Here is a 15,383-nt window from a genome sequence, read left to right as displayed (position 1 = left end):
GGAATTCGCGCGGTTTTCGGAACTTACATAATTTAGATATTTCGTTCGACACGGATTTACTTATTCAATCGGTTTACTACGCGGATGTATCTACGCGCACACGTCACAGCATTTATTCCATAACTATCTTGAAACAATACACACGGAATCCAGTGTTCAAGCGGCCAACATAGGCTAGTCCTTCTGCTGTATTGTCAAAGATAGAAGCAAAATTTATTCAAATGGATCAAGTCTTGAAAACTAAGCTGTCACGCAGCTCCAGCTTAATACCCCATATAAAAAAATTCTCCACAATTAGAAATCCTTTGGAAAGATTCTCCGAGTACTAATTGAATTCATTTCAGATTTCGTTTTCAGTCTCACTCCTTCCCTTAGAACTCTACTCACATTGAAAGTCTCCTAACAATTCATGGACATTTCTCCTCAGAAATTCCTTAGATTTCTTCGCATAATTTGTTTGGCAAACTCTCCTGAATTTATTTTCCGAATTCCTTTGAAGATCTTCTGGAGTTATTCTCACATTTAATTTTAATCCTGCTTTTAGTATTTTCAAAAAATGTCCAAAGACTTGTGCTCCGGATTCATTTTTTCCCTCAAACTTTATGAAATTATCCTCAGAATGCCCTTGGAATTTTCCGGTGAAGGTCACAAGAGTTGTGCTCCTCAGAAATTCCTAAGATTTTTCATTAAAATTTACTTTTAACTCAATTCAGGGTTTCTTGTAATTCTACTTAAAACTAAGGCTTCACATGAAATCTAAAATTCCTCAGAACTACCTCAAAAGCAGATTGCATTTGATGTATTACTGAATGATTTTTTTCCCAGACCTCCCTTGGAATGAGGTCCTTAGAAATTATAATAAAATTCCTTGAGTCTTTAAAACTGTGCATGGAATTTTACTCCTGATTCTTGAAAATTCCTTTAAGTATGATAGCTTTTAAGTCCAGAACTAGTTCAATTTTTTTTAAAAAAAATCTGCATGTTCCAAAACCAAAAAAAAAAAAAATATTTATTTCATTAAATTTATTTGTAACTGAAGATTAATCCACTGTGAATCTTCAAAGTTCAAAGTGTGAATTAAAATAACGAGAAAAATGAATGGTTGTATTTTAAAATTCATTATTTCTTTAAATAACCCTAAGCAAGATTTTTTTTTAGTTTTTTGCGACTTCCAGATATTTTAAGGAAACAAAAAAATTCCTGACGATTCCCGGTTTTCCAGATTTTTGCAGTTAGTATACACCGTGACTAATACCATGAGTTTGGTGATAAACTTTCTATTGAATCTTTTACTTTAAAGGTTCATATCGTACCTAAGCGTTTATGAGATAATAATTGAATAAGTCTAAAACATCAAACATTTGTTTGATGCTCCTTCTCTTAGGTCACTTTTTAGTCACTATTTTTCAACTATTAGTCACTATTTATTCAACATGGTCACTAAAATCACTATTTCTGACAGCAGTGATCGCTACCAGCTCTGTATATGCATTTAAATTATGAATTATGCTCACACGGTTAAATGAGTCATTACTTAGAAGGCAGATTTTTCCATGGTATTATTAGAACTTCTTAGAAGAAAACCGTGTTTTGTAAAGAGTGCGGATTGCACTTAAATGAGAATAGTTAATGCCAGTACAACAGTAATGTAATAATTTTCCGAAAAAAGCAGCTGCTTAGCAAGGGTTGGCTCTCACTGAATGTGGCTTAACTAAGTTGCCTTTCTTTGTGATTCACCGGGAATGGTCCCTTCAAAGCATAACTAACACAGTCGAACGTTGGTCATCGTTATTTTGAAATTTAATTAATTATTAGGATCGAGTCTGCATTCCAAGGTTATGAATCATTCCGGTGGTTCTCATGATTCGTTTTAAGCTCTCCAAGCACATCGCTTCTAAAGTCTGATTGTGGCATGAGTTCGTCATTTTCGAAATAATATCACTGCTTCTGTGTAGTAATTCCTCTGAATCTGAAATGAGCATCAACTTCATCACGCTAATAAAAGACCGATGAAATGATCTCACTGCCGAATCGAACAACAGCAAATGAAACACAACATTGAAATTTGAGGTCACCTCTTCCGATCCAACCGATCAACCAACCAACCTACCGAGTAGTCGGGGTACTGTAATTGAACCCATTGCACATTCGTATAATACCCGTCGTCTCCCCATCAACAGAGTCGAACAAAACAGGAATGTGGCCCCCATTCGAACCCAAAAGCAGCCGCAGCACATGCAGATCTCCGAGGTCCGGAGACTGGTCGCGAATCACAAACCTGAATCCTATACGCTCCTACCTACCTACCTTATAATACAGCATCATCACATACCTGCAGTGCAAGATTCCGCAAGCTCTGAAACGCACACACCGCAATAATACATATACTAAAAGTTGTACTTTTTTTTCCCTTCTTCCCGATTTCTTCCAGATCTTTGGCCGCCTCGCACCAGTCACTCTGGTGGTGCTGGACCCCACTGTGCAATAGGATATAGAGAAAAGCCAGCACAAAAGCAAGAAAGCAAGCAAAAAAAAAGTGAGTGAGATTCCCGTTAGGTTGGTTGGTGCCATCGAAGAGCGCGCGGCCACACCGTCGGTCGTCATCCAGCAAAGCTGCCGTGTGCCGTGTTGTCGGCTCGAGCGAGTGTCGGGTTTGCCCTTTGGCTGCCATTCTGCGCGAGCTGTGAGTGAGTGGTGGGGCCTCGAAAAGACCGTCGACACGGGACCGAGAACTGAAACCACTACCACAACTAAGGCAGCGGGACCCGTTTGGGATTCGTTTTTTGCTGCCTTCTACACAGGCCAGCGACAGAGTGCACAGTGCATAGGCACGAGAGTGAGTCAGTGTTGTGAGTGAACAGCAGCATAGAAGAGAGAAAGAGCATAAAAGTGATGGATTAACACATAAAAGGTGCTAAAAAATTCTCGGAAAACTTGGAACGGCGGGTTTTCCTAACTCTCACGGCGAAAGAGAAAATGGTCCCACCGTCGTCGACGTCGTGTCAACATAGTCAAAAACCTCGAGACCAAAGTGAAATTAGCGTCGTTTAGCGTCGGTCGGTGAGCGTAAAAAAATAATAAAGAAGAAGAATTATTATACCCGAAAGCCACAAGGCTGCGAAGGAACAGCAGGAAGCAGAACACATAGTAGAAGACGGATGATGAATTGTTGAAGGTGTGAAAGGATGTTGAATTTCCCTCGAGGCTAGGCAGCGGCGCAGGGATCCACCGAAGGAATCAGTGTGTTGTTGATCTGCTGGTTGGCTGGCTCGGTCGGTACCTGGGACACAAAGGTGTCCCCCAGTGTTCGAAATGGATGGCCAGTTTGGCTGGCAAGTTTGTGTGTGAATGTGACACTCACGACACCTATGATGATTGTGAGTGAAGAGTAGCTACAGTGAATGAAACAGCGAAACGCGGCAGAAAGGCAAGAGAAAATGATAGTACTACTCGCGTTACCTATACTAATATATATGCAGATGTGAATTAACCTCAAGAAGAAAGTTGATTTCTGTTGTTGTGCCGAGCTTGTTGTCGTCGTGTGTTATAGAGCGCGTGCATACAACATTGTGTCGAGATTGGATTGCTAGCTAGCAGGGTCCCCCCCATTGGGTAACTCGGGAGGAAATTTTCGAGTGCTACTAGCTACATTGTCGAGTGGCGACGAGCATAAAACACCCCTCAGCACAGCGAAAGCTAGAACAGACGCGTGCGTTGCTGGTGAAATTATGTAATCCTTCGGCACGGATTCTGATTCCGTGATTGATGAGCGCTGCCCTGGTGCTGGTATACTACTAATGTTGCTCCGTCGGCTAAAACGGCACCAATAGCAGCAGCAATCGACAGTAGCAACGCGAGATGGAGATTCAACGATCGAAGCAGGTATGTCGGTTTTTTTTTTGCGCAGATTTAGGTCACCCATTCCCTTCTCTTTCGGTTTGCCGTGTTCGGGGCTGTGAGGAACTTTGTTGGTGGTTTCATCTGTTCAGCACCGACAGCGAACAACGTTGGATTGTTTTGATTTGGAAATGTATGGCAAAGCAGATCGATCTACGGAGTTGAAAAGTGTAATTGTAATTTCTTGGTTAATGGCACAGCAAGTAATTGAAAATCGTTTTCTAAAATTGTTTGCAAGATAGCATTTTTGTTTCAAATAGTGTACCGAATATAGGGGAAATGACGGGTTCGGCACTTATTTGCCTATTATCGTCAGGGGGTAAATGAAGTCCTTGAGCGCTGATTTTTGCATGAAGGTGCATCATATTCCACAGCAGCGTTGTGCAAAAATGAACACTCCATGACTACCCCCTGACGATAATACGTAAAGAAGTGCCAAAGCCGACTTTCACCCTACATCAACTATGTTAACGACGTTGGATGTGATATTAAATCGACATAATGCAACATAAGAATTGTAACAGGCGTAAGTCAGTAAGAGGCGAATAGCTACTAAACTGCTAATAATACCGTATACCAGTCCCATACGGATTTTCGTCATTTTTAAGATAACGTTATCCATTATCAATTGGCATCTACTTTCATATCACGTGATAAAACTACGGACTTTGATCATGAAAAATGTGACAGTTTGTCCCATTAAGTAAAGTAATCGCATATTAGTCCCATCTTGAAATTCGATAATCCAGAGGTCAAGTTCTAGTTCTGATTTTTGGAAAGCCATATTTTTCGCTGATATAACAAAATATGCAAGCTCAATTGAAAATGATTTCAACTTGAAAAAAATATGAGTAAATTTACTATGATTTTTCAAATATTTACATGGGAATTGCACTTCGTAGCTTCAACTAACATTTTCTCAATGCCTACTTTTTCCATATGGGACTGATATGGGATTATAGACAGTAAAGGTCAGTGAATCTCTTCAGAGGCGTTTTGGCCGTTACGCCAAATTCTCCTTGGAATTGCCTCCAAATTCCCTTTGGGAATCTCTTCGTGATACCCTGTGGATTCTCTTCATCAGAATCTTTTTGGGATTCTCTTCACAATCCTCCTGGGGTTCTCTTTAGACGAAACATTCCCCTTGGGACTGTCTTCGGAGTGCTCATGGGTATCCCCTTGAAATTGTCTTCGGAATCCCCTTGGGATTATCGTAAGAATTCCTTTGGGATACTCTTCACAATTTCCTTGGGATGCTCATCTTCGTGGGATTGGGATTCTTACAGGTCTCCTAGGACTCTCTTCAAAAGAAGCATTCCTCTGGGGATTGTCTTCAAAATCCCCTTTAGGTTGTCTTCGGAATCCCTTAGGAATTCTTTCCTGAATCCCCTTGCAATTCTCTTCAGAAATTCTCTTGAGATTCTCCTGAGAATCGTCTTAATATTTTCCTCAGAATCCTCTTGCAATCCTTCAAAGAAGTCTCTTGAGTTTTTTTCAGAACCGCCTTGAGATGTTCCTCAGTTATCCTCTTAAGAATCTCTTTGGAATGCACTTAAAATTTTCTTCATAATCCTCTCGCTTGAGATTCTTCTTAGAAACATCATGGAATTTTCCTCACAATCGACTTTGGATTCACCCTTGAATCACCTTTAAATTCTCCTCAGAATCAGATTTCCATCAGGATGCATTTTAGTTTTCTGGAGATTCTCTTCAAAACCTCTTTGAAATTTTCCTTAGAATCACCTTGGCATTCATCTTAAAATCATTCTTCAAAGAACATCCCTTTGCTCTAAGATTAAAAAAACAAGCCTTGAATCGATTTTGTAAATCATGATCTCTAGATAGAGCTGGAATGAGGGCGTAACAGCTTTTGTAATCAATGACTTCTCTCGATGATTTCAAGGAATTAAAGGTAAGTCCACGCAAACGAACATAACCATCGTTTAGGGGATGTTGACTTTCTAGAACTCTTCGAGAAAAGTCATTGTTTACAAAAGCTGTTACGCCCTAATTCCAGCTCTATCTCGATTTGTTCAAAGCTGTACATTTTACCAATCTCAGCATGCTTGATTCACTCTATGGAATCAATCAAAGATTCAATCATGGGTTCAATCTGCCACAAACGACAATTATTAAACAATTTTGGATGCTCTTCACAATTTCCTTGAGATTTTTTTCAGAGTCTCTTTTCAGTTATTTATATTTAGTAAGAAACATTGCTGAAGATAATTATTAATTATGTTCAACCTTTATAATTTATCGGAAAACCGATTAACCCCGGCTGGAACCCAGATATCCTTCAGAGCCAGTGACCCAGGGTGGCCAGCGAACCGGGAAATAACCGCGAATTTCAAAGCTGGGAAACCTGGGAATTCGTCAACAGAACCGGGAAAATAAATGAATTTTACCAGAATTACAGAATTTGCTGCATAATTTTCATCAGTTTTTTTTTAGGATTTAATCATTCAGTAATATTTCAAATTGATTTTTTGTCCTATTCTAATTTCAGAAGTAAAGTGCATGGACCTTAAAAGAGAATATTGAAGATATTGGACTTAGAAAACTATATTTGCACTTATCATTTTTGGAGCTTTCATTTTTATTCTAAATCAAAATGAACATGCATTTCTATTCACAATGCTCATGATATGAATTCTATATTTTAAATGGAATGCTGCTCTGATTATAATGGACTATTTTTAAATAACAAGAAAACTCTCCTGGTAAATATCTTTTAATTATCTTTGGAATTTCCTTGAAACTCCTTTTTAAGAATTTTATTGGAATTATTATTAAAACACCTATTCTGACAATTCTTCTCATAATTTTCTTTTAACTTACGAACTCTTAGCAGACATTTTTCGAAATTGTCTTCAGAAATCCTGTAAGATTTTTTTTTCGAATTCAAAGCTATTCATTTTAAATCAATGCTATTGGAGTTATGTCGTTGAATTCTCATTATAAATCTCGTGGAATTCTCCTTAAAATTCATCTGCCATTTTTCTCACGTCCTCCATACAATTCTCAGGATCTCCTAGAATTTTCCCTTGAAGTTTTCTACCCATCTCCTTTTAAAATCTTCTAAAATGACCGAAAAATATAAAGTAGAACTTCCTTTCTTCTCCACATAAATCCCTCCAAATACATCTATCAATTTCTTAGGGCTTCTTTTCAGAATAATTTTGGAAATCTGCTAAGAACTTTTAATTCCAAAATAATGTAACAATTTTCCTCAGTATTTCTATAAAATCAAAACCTCGATTACTTTTAAATTTTTTTTTAAATTCCAGTGTTTGTCCTCAGGATTCTATAAAATGATCTGTAATTTATTAAACTCCATAACATTCTTCCAAGTTTTAGAGTCTGGACTGTTATGACTCTAGGACCCATTTTTATGATTTTTATTGTCAAATCTGTGATCTTGAAAATCTTTCAAACCATTCAAACTTTTTAAATATTTTTACTCTAAATCTAGGATCACAAAGATTGGTATAAGTCACAAATTTTGAAGAAAAGTTCTAGTTTAAGATTAGCGTTAGCGTTGTTATGATATACTTCGTAGATTGGATACTAGCGACACTCACGTCTCTTCTGAAATTCTCAGTTAGACTACTTTCAGGAATAATGCTGGGGAGTAAACATTGGTTCCAATCTAAACAAGTGTAACAGAAGCATGACTGTTGCTATTCCCGGCCACGCCCATCTTTACCATAACTAGGGATAGGGAAGGAAATGTTGATGTAGTACTTACAAGAAGAAAAGTTCTAGTTTAAGATTCTACACAAATGAAAAAGCCCCAGAATCTTCATGTTAATACAGACAGTATTTTGTTGATCATGTTTCTACTATGTTTATTCAATCCCTCATTCTTTACAATTTTGTCTTTTGACTTATTCAGCCATGTACTTTTACGTCCATGGCTGCTTGAAATCGCAAACGAATGAAATTTCAAATCCTACTATCAATACAAGCTGATATTTGTACGCACTTTAAAGCAAAAATACTTGAACATATACCCATTTTACCCATTGATAATTGCATATTTGTGAAATCGGTGACAGTTACTTTGAATCACCCTGTACATACAATATTAAGAAACGGGATTTTTTTTTTAAATTGGTAGATGCTTTGAAGTCTTCCGAAATCATCTTCAAAGTTCAGGGAGCCCACTAATGGAAAGGGACATTGAGCCAATGTGAAAGATAACCATCCTGGGCGATTTTTGCCCTCGTACTGACCTGAGTCAGGGGAAATTTCTATCGACTTGCTTTGTTTCTTTGTTGTGACATCGCCGCCACGAGCTCCTGAGTCTGTCTCTGCAGAAATGTCCTGCCAAGTTCCAGTTCAGCGCTGGTTTGCAGATTTCGTTTCCAACACTCTTCATTCCGACTCCAACCACTCGGATTTCTATTGTTAGAGGCTCCGAATGGTGCTCAGAATTTGAAATCCACCATGTACGAATTGTATTCCGCAGGAAATGGTTGATTTAATAGTGGAATTAAAAATTCGGATTTTGGTGCGTTGATTTATCTAGTTTAACATACTTCGTAAAATACCATGGCCAACCCTAGCCATCCTGATTTCGTTCAGGATTTATGTCTTATTCCTATCGTCTGATGCTATCTGGTTGTCAAGCTATTGTAAAAGTGAAAGAGTTGTCCGTGTTGAAATTAAACAATTTTGGTCTTGTTGACATTGCTGGTGGTTTCTATCGTAGGGAGCGTTCTGCGGCGAAGACCATTGCGAAGCTACGCAATAGCCTATTTATATTTTTTAGTTAGAGGAACGTAACGACGGACAAGCGGATCAAGCTTGAATAAGAATCTTCTAAAAGAAGCTTCCATAAAAAGCTTCCAAAAGAAGCTTAGCTTATTTAAGTTGTTCTGCCTACCCGTCGCTACGTTATTCTAACAGCAAAAGAAAAACATAGGCTGGGTAATAAACCTGAGTAGTTAAGCACCCAGGTACTGACCTAATCTTGCTGGATGATATGGTACACGCAAACCAAAAATCTATTACAATGAATGTTAGTTCCATTTCCTATCATCCTCTGTTCATGAACATCGCAGCGAATGTTAGAAGTTGACCTTGCAGGCGATGTAATGGTTTTTTGCCTTTTTTATTTCGCGTTCTGTCTGTGCTTTTATCTACACAAGCAAGCATTTGCCTTGATTTTTATGTATAACATGGCAGAACGACGCACACACTTGCCTCGAATCTCTCCAGCAGAAAAAGCATACGAAGTCAAGTGTGAGAGGAAATGAGCGCTTCTTGTTTGCTTTTAGGCTATCCATATTCAGAAGCGTGGAGAGAGCAGTGGAGAAAGCACAGCTCTGATAATCACAACGTTCGTGGTTCGAGTCCCAGTCGGCAACCTTTTTCCAATTTTTTTCGACATAATTCATTTCACTCACTAATACACTCCACATTTTTCGGTCTCCAATTCTCTTGCATTGGACCGCAGCTAGGTATATTGCATCCTCGATTCATGCGGTCTCCACTTACATCCTCTGATGATGAATCCCACATAATTGTAAGCGAATCTTACATCCACCGGTTGGGTGTACTGGATAGGTAAATTTGTTTGTCGAAATTATAAACCTGAAGATTAGAGTGATGCAAAATTTGAAATTTTCGCTCCACAATACTTAAACGATTTCAAATCGGATCCAGACTAACCTCTCAAAATTTGAACCCATTTGGTGAGAAACTGAGATGACACAAGCCATTTGAAGTTTGTATAGGAATTACTATGGTGAAACCAAGATTTTTGTTCATGTCTATCTAGTAATTCACCATATCGGTCTGCTTCAAAAGCTTTCAACATTACTTGTAGGAAAATTTCCCAGCTACAACTGCTCAAGATCACTTTTTGATTAAATGCAAGGATCGAAAGTTATCAATGGTCCAATGCGCTGATGTCTTATGATCATGCTCAATCAACTGCTCAGCAGGCAACATTGGTGTTTCTGGGGCGTTAAATAGGACACAAAAATCATGGCTACTATGTCACACTTCAAAATACAGTGTTGCCTACAGAGCAGCTGCTTGATCATGTTATAAGTTTACCAATCTCTTAAATAATTAATAACTTTTTCCTGTCTCGTTTTACATAGAAACGATCTTCAGCAAAGGTGTAGCTAAGAAAATTTTCTATAAGAATGGTTATCGAACTGTTTCGCAGCTCATTATGGAAAAAGACTAGAAGGCAATGAACAAAAAGTTGAGATTTCCCATAGTAATTTACATGTAAACTTCAAATGGCTTGTGCGAAGTCTGTTTCTAACCAAATGAGTTGTAATTTTGGGAGGCTAATCAGGACCCAATTTGAAACCATTTAAGCACTGTGGGGCGAAAAAGTCAAATTTTGCATCAGTCTACTGAAGATGCATATGCCCTCAGCGAGGTCGTTTCGATAAAGATTCCAAATGTGGCGCAACAAAGGTAATATCAATCAATCTTCAAAACCCTGTCAGCCGATTTTGTTTTCCAAATCCATGCATATAAATTATACCCGACATTCTTCAGTGAGGAAATATCAATATGTTTATCTAATGATTTATCATCGAAATGATAACACATGTTTGATGTTGATAGTTTTTTGGTATAAAAAACGTATACCTTTATAGATTGGGTAACTGTGATAAATCATTCTATAAATTAAATCCAGCATGTTATGCTATGTTATGCTGATTTTAAGTGTTGCTCAATACGGAAAGTACTTTAGTAAAGTTTTACTAAACTATATTCAAAATATTTTTTAAGTAAGTTTTACTGGTCCCCAGATGGTAAATGACTGGAACCACGAGTAGGTTTCCAGTGACGTTTATTTAAGATAACCCCAAACATTCTTTTTCACTCAATTAATTCCAGACAAGTAAAGCCGCTTCTTGATCAAAGCTGTCTGCACTGTTTGATGATCCGAGCTTTAAAGAATTTAGTCTTTCCCACAAGCTTTCCTTATTAAATGTTGATAGCTCTTGACGTGTTCACTTGAAATCCTCTCAATTCAAAGTAACGGAAAGGTAGCCTGCTAGGCATCTTTCCTAGGAATTATCAGTGACACCGGATCATCGCAAATTCGCTCCTATCCATTTCAACGCCCCTCACGCGCACTCCGCCGTCTGTTTATCAAACACATCCAATTAAAAGTTGAAAGTCAATTTCTTTTCATAAACAAAACAATTGCCATCACCCGAAGCTAGAGAATCTAGGATGTTCGGCTCGGTTGCTCGCTAGCTAGCTAGCTAACTTTGACGCTTCCAAGAACCCATCTCACCGCCATCATCATCATCGTCAGCGTCGTCGTTTCAATCGATGTTTTGATTCCCAACAATTGGCATCCGGTGTCAAATCCTGTGTACCCACCGTGGCTTAACGCCGGATGAAACGGATGACTTTTCTTATTCGCGGGAAATTCATGCCGTTGATAATCAAACAAATTGAAAAGTTTGAGCGCGGTGAGATTTGTTTCGCGTCGTCACCGTATAGGCATTTTGTATTCTGTGTCTTCACAAACGGGGGTTCCCTCTCGTGAACGAAACCATGTATATGTGCATGCTCGGTAATTTAACCACTTCAAATCTGAACACTTTGCCGGGTTTGAAATTATCAATCGTTACGTTTACGTTACCAAACAAAACGCAAATAGGGGAAATGGATGTAATGTCGGCCTAAATGCCCCTAATTTGGGTTGTTTGAAGGAGATTCTCATTTATCCCGTGGATGGACGTGAGCTATGTTGCCGGTGTTGCGGTTTTGGAATTTTGAGTCAAATTTGACTAAATTTTGAGTTACTTTCAATGGCCTTGGATACTGAGTAAAGTTTTTTCTCGATTTTATTCATACATAGGCCGATGAAATTAACTCATAGTTGAATCGAATTTGACTCAAAATTGCAAAATTGTACTCATAGACAAAGTAAAATATTCATCGATTTTCGTGATATCGAGCCGATTTTTAAGGAAAATCGAGGAAAATTTCACTGATTCACATTGGCGAGTTCGACTAAACTCTGCGCTACTCTCGGCCTTGCATTCGAGCAGACTTTTGAGGAAAATCAGAGAAAATTTGACTCACCAGTGAGTAACCCCAGCTTCTACGATTTTGAATCAAATGTTGCGATCATAGTTGTTCAGCTAGCTAAGGCCTATTGGATGGCAAACAGCTCAGTTCATAAGTAGCCTTCCAGGTGATACTAATGTTATCGTTGTTATAAAAAATCAACATTCATTTTCAAATTACTTGCACAACTCAACGTTTTGACTAGATGTTTTCTGTCTTTGGCAAAGTTGTTCAAGTAAATAAGACTTATTGGATGGTGTACATCACATTTTCAAATTTGCTCATCGGGTGGCGCTAGTACGCCATTTAACTAATAATTGCTTGCTTTAACTTGCGACATCGACTAGATACAAGGTAGCAACCTAGGACACAGTTATTCAGATGAATAAGACTTTTTGGATGGTCGACAGCTCAGTTCAGAGTTCACTCACCAGGTAATGCTAGTGTGCAATTTGATATCTTATTGCTTGCTTTAACTTGACAGCACGGTTAGAGAGAAGGTTGCTGTTTAAAAAAAATATTCAGATTTATAAGACCTATTGTATGGCGGACAGTTTAGTTGAGAAATTTCTTACCAGGTGGCGCTAGTGTACGTGTACCAAGTGACTTGCTGCCTTTGACAAAGTAGTGCAGATGGACAAGATCTATTGGATGGTGCATTTTCAAAATTATGTCACCAGGGTTGTATGCAAGGTTGATTCCTCTCACTTCGCTATAAAAAAAATGTTTTCTGGAATTATGAAATCATTATTTGCTTTAATAATATTTTGTACCACCTACTTCACCAGCTCTTCTTGTAACTCATAAGTACAAAATACAGTTATTTCATCTAATAATTCCATAATTCCGAAAAACATTTTCAATAGCGAAGTGAGTGGAAGCAACCCTTAGATATAAGGGTGCCTTTGAAATAATGAAAATTTATTTTTTAAATTTTTTGTTCTTCCTGCTCTTCATAATTCAGGGTGGCAAGTGAACCAGGAAAACCGGGAAAAAGTTGGCAATTTATTTTCACCAGGAAAAACCGGGAAAAAACCAGGAATTTTATAAGTTCACCAGGAAAATAATCTTGTTTGTATAATTTAAATACGTTTTAAATTTTATGTATGTCAAAGTTTCTTTTTATAATCAGGTCAAAACTAACCATTTTGTTCAAGCTAAATCTTTCACACAAGTAAACATTAATGAACAAAATTTACCCTGAGAATTTAGTAAATATATTTTGTATTTATTTTTAATATAATTTTTTTCTCGAATCAATTGCATGTATGATTTGTGCTTAATTGATAGCAGACTTAAGTAGTGCTGACGCGTAACTACTTTGAAGTTGAAGTACTTGTTCAACATGTTCAACAAAAAAGTTCTATTTCTAAAAACTTCAGATAAGGCCTTCGAACTTCATGCAAGTTCTACAAAATTCGGGAAAGTCTTACAAGTTTCAGGAAAATCCTGTGAACTACTGTGATGACCTACGACGGTCAGGAAATCTCTCCGAACCTTCAGAGAAGTTCTACAAATTTCAGAGAAGCCTTACGAAGGGAAGTCCTTTAATCTTTGTGGAATAACTACGAATTGTACAGAATTTTCTACAGATTTAATGTAACTTCTACGACATTTAGGCATTGCATAAAACTTAAGGATAATCCTATGAGACTTATGGATTTTTTCCGAGCTTCAGAGAAGTCTTCAATACTCTTGGGAAATTCTCTGAACTTAACATAGTTCTCCAAGCTCGAAAAAGTTCCTAGAACTTCCGAGAAGTCGATTGAACTACAGGTAGTCCTACGAAATTCATCGGAGCTCTCCAAACTTCAGGGATTTTCCAAGAAATTAAGGAAAGATCCACAAACTTTTGGAAAACCCTTCGATATTTAAAGCTTTATGAATTTCAGAGAAGCTATTCTAAATTTAGGGTCCTCATATATTCAATTAAGTCCTTCAAACTTCAGGGAAGTCCTCAGATCTTCAAGAAAGTCCTACGAACTTCGTGGTACTTCTACGATATTTAAGAAATTCATATGAATTTAAAAAAACTCCGAACTTCAGGGAAGCCTTAAGATCTTAAAAAAAGTCATTCGAACTTCGGGGAAGTCCCATGAAATTCAGACAATACAAATTGCAATGAACCCTTCAGGAAAGACCTTAACGCTTCAGGGAAGTTCTACGAACTTTAGGGAGTTTCTATGAACTTCAGCAGTCAGTCTTTTTAATAATAAGAGTTATTAAACAAGCGTTGTTTATGAAATCTTTTAATCACCAACCTTGAGATAAACTAGTCCATTGGCTAAAAATCTCAATAATAAAGTTAAAAAAATCGCAGTTTCAAAAACAGAAATCTTAAGATTTAGGGGCTTATAGATCTGTAAATTTCAGACATTAGATATGGCTCCGCGCTAGTCCGTCGTATCTCAGCTTTTCTTCGTCATACACCCCTAGAATCGCTCATTTTACGGGGTATTGCAAATGTTTCAGTGTCAATCGTAATTAATCTTATAAGCAAAGATGTTTTTGCAATTGCAGACTTCACTTACGCTTTGCTATTTTAGCACATAGAAAGGAAATAGGCGCCATGATACGACGAAGTAGCGTGGCTCCCTACTAGCTTCCTAACAGCAAACGATCAGATAAAGATTTCACGGGCATTCATAAGAACCTTAATAACTATTTTGGTTTGTGAAATTCCGCATTGCGTGAAGAATGATGGTACAAGGATTCACTTTGTTTTTTTTTATTAAAAATTGTATTTAATCATGGTTTCTAAAACCAGGAAATTTTTAAATTATTGACCAGGAAAACCAGGAAAAAACCAGGAATTTCAAAATGGAAATTCACTTGCCACCCTGAAATTGGAAACTAATTTTGATAGGGATAGGAACTGCATTTGTAATTTTGATTGTTTTATCTTCAATTATAAATATTGAAGCCGCCTAATTTCAAAATTTATAATATTGAATAGAATCTTTGTTGATTAAGAAATTGAATTTATAAATCATTCATTATGTAATTATTATTTAATTGAGTAACAAAACCAATCTCGTAGTCCTAATGCGGTCGTGCCTCGGACACAACCCTTATCTCTTTTGCCTGATTTTCTATCATGTTAATAATAAATGCTATCCGACAATAATGACTCTATAATGTGGAGGAGCCTCAGATTGAACCTATGATCTTCTGATTTGTAATACAGGTCGCCACTAGTTCACCAAGCCTATCATTTCATAACCAATCGCTTATGATCAAGTTGTTGTCAAACACTATGACGGTGACGTCAAACACTCAAAATTCACAGAGGAAAGGTTTCACTTTTCTTACCGAGAATCGCAGATTTTTAGTTATCTTGAAAACAATACCTATGTTTAGTTTTCCGTGTCATTGTTTGATCGAACGCGATGCGTTTTGCAAACATCGGTTCGGAAGTCCAA

The 15,383-nt window shown here is 37.5% G+C and overlaps 2 protein-coding genes across 2 annotated transcripts in view; one reads left to right on the top strand and one right to left on the bottom strand.

The window, feature by feature from the left end:
- Cirl (Calcium-independent receptor for alpha-latrotoxin) overlaps positions 1-15,383 on the top strand; it is a 117,247-nt gene that overhangs the window by 15,466 nt on the left and 86,398 nt on the right. The window contains exon 3 of the mRNA XM_065222989.1: positions 2,432-3,882. The gene's annotated coding sequence lies outside the window, so the exon portion shown is untranslated. The remainder of the gene's footprint in view (positions 1-2,431; positions 3,883-15,383) is intronic.
- The window catches only part of LOC135702016 (DNA-dependent protein kinase catalytic subunit-like), a 253,136-nt gene that overhangs the window by 158,087 nt on the left and 79,666 nt on the right, over positions 1-15,383 (bottom strand). The gene's annotated exons all lie outside the window — the stretch shown is intronic.

The sequence above is a fragment of the Ochlerotatus camptorhynchus genome, unplaced genomic scaffold, assembly GCF_037179485.1.
Source record: "Ochlerotatus camptorhynchus isolate MF236.1 unplaced genomic scaffold, CSIRO-AGI_Acam_v1.1 ptg000182l, whole genome shotgun sequence".
NCBI classification, from domain to species: domain Eukaryota; kingdom Metazoa; phylum Arthropoda; class Insecta; order Diptera; family Culicidae; genus Ochlerotatus; species Ochlerotatus camptorhynchus.
Note: the sequence above shows the minus strand (reverse complement) of the source record. Positions and strands in the feature narration are given on the sequence as shown.